Genomic DNA, 7,305 nt, shown 5'->3' with positions numbered 1-7,305 from the left:
TAACAAAAAATATAGCTTCGACAAACGAGATGACGTGAAAAAGATATTGGAAGAATTCCCGAAGGGCAAGGAATTATGAGAATGAAGGTGGCCGAAATAGGACACCAAACCTATGCCTATATTTTTATTCATTTTAAAATCTATTAAAAATGATTTTAGAGTAAATAAACACGGTAAACTCTTTACAAGGTTCCAAGCAACACTCTTTCAGAAGAAAGAATAAAAAAACCATTTGAATTTAAAATATTACATTTCAAACATAAGACCTTGACGCTTGCATGCAACTATGCCGAAATTTGGCACACTTACCCTATGAATATAAAGAAGTTAAGCTAAATGGATAACATCGGTTTATCGTTAGTTTGTAAAATAAGATCAATGTCTAAAAGTGGAAAGTCATGCCTGAAACTGCCCCAAATTCCCCTACTGTAACGACCCATGGTGAAATTTGGGTTAGGAAGAATACAAAGAAATTTCTTTACTGGACAACACGTAGAACGAGAGATCTAAATTAAAGCTCGGAAAGCTCCTCAGCATATCTGATTAGGGGATGACTGAGATATGAACATAGATGTTGTAGTCTCAACAGAAACTTTAATACAAATTTTCCGTTGTAAGCATATTGCTCATTTTATCTACAGACGTAATTTCTCCATTTGGCACACAATTCAAGTCCATCTGCATCATGAACCTGCTCTCAATTTTTTTTTTCTTTCTCTCTCGCATTTGGAGAGAATCGGGGTAGATTTTCTCCAGCTTTTCCAATGAAAACAGAGAGCCAGAGAAACTCGAGCAGATCCCCCACTCAAAAGTATGCTTTCGAACATAAAAGCTCTCCCCTTCTTGTGGGACGATGAACTGTGAACGATAACAGTCTCACTTCGACAGTTGATATTGTTGGATGTACTTTGCCATCCTACGGTAAGCGAAGCTTTGGCGGTCTTTCAAGAAGCTCAAATAGTAATTCAATTACAATAAAACGCGTGAATGTTCTGGTGATTGAATCAATTCTTGTAGAAGAACAACCAAAAAAATTACAAGACTTACGTGGAAGTTCCTCAATAATAAAATTGATTTTTTCCGTCGTGCACGATTAGACGACCAAATTAAATAATTCATAAATGATTTATATGAACACTCTAGTTTATTCACGTGAAAAATTTATCACCCGCCTCATGGCCCAATTTTGTGAAAAGTGACTTCTATTTTCGTTTTTATTTCTTTTCGTATATTTTTGAAAAAGCTAGCAGTGATACAGAGAAGTATCATCCGCAGTGAACTGTGTGTCAGTTTCATCTTTCCTGGTATTTAGGGTGTTATAAAAAGAAACAGAAAAAGCTGTGAGAGCTTTATCATAAAAATATAAGCTAAAGGTGATTGCAGAGGAAGTGAAAGAAATCATCCGTGGAAAGCACGTAAGTCCTTTAGACGCGATGTAAATTGAATCGATGATGGGGCAATTATTAATTCAGCCCTGTCTCCATTGATGCAAAGAAAAAGAGAAAAAAATGTGGCTTCTGGCATTTATGGTCCATTTTTTCGTGGGAAATCCATGAAGGAGAAAGGGTCTCTCTATTCATCCGCAATGTTTTCCACCCAAGCATCTGTTCATCCCATTTGGTGCAGGATATTAATTTTGAAAGAAAAGCCCCCGCTTATCCTTCCAAGTTTTCGTGCAGAATTGAAGGGGAAAATATATGAGTTCTTCTGGCATTTGATTAACGCTCCTGGGAAATATCCCTCTGACACATACCTCAATCATAATCAAATAGAAAGGGATTTTTCATTGATTGGTCTTCCTTGAAGGCGTGTTCTCACATCACTAATTGAAGCAAGTCATCAAAATACAATTTTTCCTCACATCTAGCGACAGCATAAGATGATAATACACTCTCCACAGATTGTAAATAATAAAATTTCCTAGCTGCCATCACTGAGAGTGTAGTACCCTGAGGGAAGAAATGTAAATGATTATACTCATTTCAATTCCATTTCACTAAAGTTCTAGGGAAAAAAGAGTGAATGGTGGTAGAAACCACCAATAATTCAGGGTGTTTGTGGGAATAAATTAAAACGTACGTCAACACTTGAAAAAGTTCATGTCATACTCAATATTTTTCCCTCCCTTGTGAATAATTGAACTTTTTTTCTGGATTAAGTGGATTTTGCACATGCAGAAAAACTATCCCGGACATAAACTTTTGAAATAGTTCAAATAACACTTTTTTAATTGCATTTTTTATAAACTTTTTTTTTTCAATGATAGAACGCGAAAGGAAGGGTTTGAACAAAAAAGTCAAATTGCATGAAAAAGTCTATTATTGTAACTTTATTGAAAGTTTATTGGTATAGGCCTTTGACGTAGTGGTTCGTATCTGAAAACTTTATGTAGCGAGAACTGGGGCAGTATAGTATGCATAGGGTAATTGTAAACACTGTGACTTTTTAAACTTAAGAGGACTAGGTCTATATCCTCACACAGATACTATAGTGTTCTTTGGTCTCAAAAAATGGTCGACATACTGTAGAAGCGGGTGACTTTGCATCCTGAGGGTGACTATCCTTGCTTTTCACAAGCTTCTCTTTAATTCTAGCACTTAAGGATGGTCCAATGACCATAAGAGCACTTAAGAATGATCTAAATATCATTCTGAAGTGCTAGAATCAAGGAGAAACTTATGAAAAGTTGGGGTGCAGTCACCCGCATATACTGTAGTCCAAGTACTGTTCACAACTACAGCGTATTTACTATTGCCCCGGTTTCCCCTTATATTTGGCTACAGTTATTAATTTTTTTTGGCATTGTATAAATGAGCAGTAAAAAGTTAAAATTGAGCAGTAACAAAAAGACGTGAAACAGTAATATTATCGTCCAAAGGCAAAGGGAAAATAAAGGGCTTTTCATTCTATCTGCAACAATTTTAAATGTTAAATATATAAATTGGACCCTTTTTTGTAAAGATTTAAGTTTTTTACTGACCATAATTAGATATTTTACGGCTCATTTTTAATTTTTTACTGTCCATTTTGAGTTTTTTACTGCTCGTTTGTTTTTTTGCGATTTTTTTGGTGAAACAAAATAGAATGTTGGCTTTGTACTCTTATGAAACAATTCTTTTGAATATATTTAAACAGATTTCTTTGAACATTTTATTGAAATGCACTTAAAAAAATACTTCTTTAAACGGTAGGGGGAAGTGGGGCACCTTTGAAACTGAGGTACCTTTGAAAATGGGATTTTTCACCTATTTTTAAATGGATTTGAGCCATGTCAGTGTAATTTGGCTTCTCAATCTGTCTGTGCAGCTGAATTAAATCACAATAAGGTTGAACTTTATTTATAAATAGGTGAAAAATCGCAATTTCAAAGGTACCCCAGTTTCAAAGGTGCCCCACTTCCCCCTAGTAATACATTTAAAGAAGAATAAACGAATAAAATTTAGTAGAGTCGATCTTAATTTAACACTTTTTCACTGAGATTTTTGATTAACTGTATTTTAGAGCAAATCTTTTCCTTTATCAATCTTTTTTTATCTCAAGTTCCTCATGTTCCGAGATATCACATGATGCACTGTACATGTATTTATGAAACATAGATATATGATATATTCTTTATATATTCGAGAAAACTGATTGGCTTTATTTTCATGGAAAAATAATAGGTGAGATTCTTAATAATCTCACCTATTTGCAAAATTTATATAAATAAAATACTGAGAATCCATTTGACTGAAAACTTTTTTATCCGCATGAGGGCACTGTTTTCTCCTGCGAATGGCGCTAGTGTCTGTTCTAAATTTCAATTCACGAAAATTGCCTCAACCTTTTTTATGAAATTCTCATTTTTCTGACGAATTTTTAAATGCTTTTTAATATAAAGTGATCATGATTGTCCTTTCATTTTGAATGACAACAATTTTCAAAAAAGATACAAAAGCTATATCCTAGCAGCTGAATATTGAAACGAAGTATAGAGATAATCCGTGAACCGTGAATGATCTGTCATTTTTTAATGTTTGAACGTGAAAATGGTGTAAATTTAAACAGTGGATTATCGCTTAAGCCTAAAAGTAGACTCCTGACTTCGGATATCTTATTTTTGGCTTAGCGATGGAATAAAATCATCCACGTTTATCCGTAGATTCTTCTCAAAAATACAGTTAAATGAAGTTAAATCAAATTAATATTATCTGCACTTAAATGGATTTAATGAAATGAATTAAGGCTTTCGCTGTAGGGGGAGGCTTTGATGTTTCGCACATACGCTACCATCGGACACTTCGAATTTCTCCGGTATTACTTTATAACTTTCACTGATGGCTATATATTTTAGTAGCTAGTCTTAAATCACACCTTTCCTGAAAAAATTGGGAGTCTAATCCTTTTCCCCTAGTTTTAGGAAACAAAAATTAAAAACAGGTCCAAAACTGTAATTTTGCTGTGCAATATTTCATACGATTGTGCAGAATTAATATCACTTTTCTGAAAAACTACTATCACAGAGGGTAGAAGGGTTATTAGGAATCAGATTTAAGTAAAAATCTTTTAGGCTGAACAGGCACTTTTTGTGGGTGGAACAAAATTCACAAACTTGACTCAGATTCATCGATCGCACATAGAAGACATGGCTTCTCTCACATTTTCCAAGAAACTTCATTTTAGATGCGATCCCTCATATTCACATCTATTGTAATCTACCAATTTGATCCACCACTAAAAAGGAAAACTTAAAAATCGTAAAGTTGATAAACAAGAAGTAATTTGACTCAAATAGGTTGCAGTTGAGTAATTATTAAGCAATTTTGGATTTCTTTGATATAAAAATATTTTTCAAGCTTGCACAAACTGAATGTGCAATGAAAGAATCACATCTGCAATAAGCTCATACAGTTTACAACTGCTTTTTGACAATCTTTGACATAACCTCACTATTGTGTTGTTTTGCATGACAAAGAAAAGAAATTGTCCGTAAGAAGATGTTTTGTGAAAATTTTAGCTTGTTCACCTGCTGAAGCTCAATATCTGTGCTAAATCCCGATTCCTGCAGCTGCAGGAACAGAGAAATCTTCAATGATGCGCATTCAAACGTTTTTGTGCATATCCGGCTCCGTGGAGGAATGGTGGAATCTTGTGTGGTATTCTCGCTTGCTGAGTTTTAGTCAATTTTTAGCTTTAAAAACTTATTGATTCGTGTAAATTTGGTGATATTTGGACTTTTCAAGAAAGTATTCACCAGATTTAACCGTTTCCGGAGTGAAATTCTCGTAGAATCAAGCAAAAAAATGGTTTTTAATGTCAATAAAACATCTCTCAGAAAAGTTCCAAAAAAGTGATATTAAAATGTTTTATTCCTTATAAAAATGGTTTAATCAAGTAGATTAGAGTTCCCTTTAAACAATGATGTGCAACTTTTAGTGTCCGGTGCAAAATTTACGGTGAAAATGGGGTGTTCAATGATGGCGTGAATCGTGTGCGATAATAGAAACTTGATTCATCTATCGGACAAATCGCCATTAAATTTTCATTTTCCTCTGGAGGAAAATCTAAGGATTTCCTGGGATTTTGTTTGGTGGGATTATGAACCTTATAAGTAAGACATTTTTTTGGCATAGTTGGAGAATCCATACGGTTTGCATGGTAGTCAGAAAAACTCACTGAACTTGAACATCATTTTTGTGTGCGAAAGTTCAAAGCCTCCCCCTACTTAGGGGCGACTGAGGCTTATTTACTCACGCATGGTATTAAATATTGGGATCTTATAGTTTGCCTTAAGCGGTCTTCAAACTACAGGTTTACCCCAGTTCCCTAGGATCTTAAAATATTAAAAGAAAGCAATTTTATTGGTTTTTGAGAACATAATTTTTCTTTGAAAATCCAATTTTACGTTAACGTTTTTCAAAAAATCATGATTGATATGAAACGAGAGCAGTTAAGCCATATGACTAAGCCTTATGTCGAAAATAGACACAGGCTGATCCTAGAGAATACTCAGCTCGTAAAATTTGGCGGTAAAGGATCAGCCCAAACTATCATACACTGAAGATTTAGGTCCAAGGATTAGCGTTTTCAGCGTAAATTTCTATTAAATCTCCATACTTTGATTGCTGACAGGCTTCTTAAGTGCAACATCAATTGGTTTTTCGTACAGTAACGAGCACTCTGATCTTCTCTTTACTCCAATCTTAATGCATTTTAAGATTTTGCAATATTGTGTACCATTACTCTCCATGTTTTTTCATCCAATTGACATTTCGAAAAGCACCCAAAAACCCCCAAAGTGAAGCTTTTTATTTTCAGCACTGGCGCTGATGTCACCTAATCCCCGTAATTTCACTAGACTTCATGAATTTAGAAGATCAGCCTGATCCTCCAAATTATGGGCTGATCCGTGAGTGTATCGACACCAATCCTCATTTTTCGGGCTGATCCCTAAGCCGATCCCTGTGTCTATTTTGGGCTTTAGGTCTAAAGCCCGTATTACAAGGAATATTTAGGAAATCAATTTTATCGAAGTAAACACCTCCATTCCTATTCCTTAAAATATTTATAACCTGATACTAATATTTTTTTGTGAATTATACGTAATGAAAAAAAATCATTTGCTGACTAAATTTTCCCCAGGCTCCCCTACAGCTTCTTATAAAGCACATTTTGCCTGGTGTCTACACACTAGTAGAAATTTTCGTCAAAAATGGCCATTTTTAAAAAAATTCTGACGTTTCTGCCTACAAAGATAGGGGAAATTTTCTTTAAAAGGGCATTTTTTAAAGAAATTTCTATTAGTGTGTAGACGCTATATAGGGGAAATTTTCTTAAAAAAAAAAAACATTCTTTTAAAGAAATTCTTCCTAGTGTATAGAGGCCTTTAAACAAAAAGAAACATCCACCATTGGCGATTTCAATGAGTGATCACTGGAGCAGGAGTTGCGGGAGTCGTGCCTTTTTTATACCTTGAAAACATACACGTTCTTTCACATCCACAATATTAATTCCCATTTTATTTTTGAGAATTTTTAGCAAGTCTGGTGGTTCAAAATAATAAAAAATCGAGAAATCGAGCCGTGCAATCCTGCTAAATCGAATGAAAATATTGATGAATTAAACTTAAAGCATGCCAGAAAAACCAAAATATGAGGTTGCCGTATGAGCAACAGATTACGCGAAATCACTATTCCGGGTTTTTACGTAGAAAAAAAATATTTAAATCAAGCTTAATTTTAACTCTAGAATAACGCTAATCTCTGATACTATTCATTCATTCATTCATTTTTAACCCCTTATCCCTATTGGGGTCGCGGTCCATGA

The 7,305-nt window shown here is 34.4% G+C and overlaps 1 protein-coding gene across 1 annotated transcript in view; it reads left to right on the top strand.

Annotated features, from left to right (window-relative positions):
* The first annotated feature begins 872 nt into the window (after positions 1-872).
* Positions 873-7,305, top strand: part of LOC129804587 (GTP-binding protein Di-Ras2) — a 143,248-nt gene continuing 136,815 nt past the window's right edge. Inside the window, exon 1 of the mRNA XM_055852067.1 lies at positions 873-1,415. The gene's annotated coding sequence lies outside the window, so the exon portion shown is untranslated. The remainder of the gene's footprint in view (positions 1,416-7,305) is intronic.

The sequence above is a fragment of the Phlebotomus papatasi genome, chromosome 2 (assembly GCF_024763615.1).
Source record: "Phlebotomus papatasi isolate M1 chromosome 2, Ppap_2.1, whole genome shotgun sequence".
Classification (NCBI taxonomy): domain Eukaryota; kingdom Metazoa; phylum Arthropoda; class Insecta; order Diptera; family Psychodidae; genus Phlebotomus; species Phlebotomus papatasi.
This window is presented reverse-complemented; position numbering and strand designations above follow the sequence as displayed.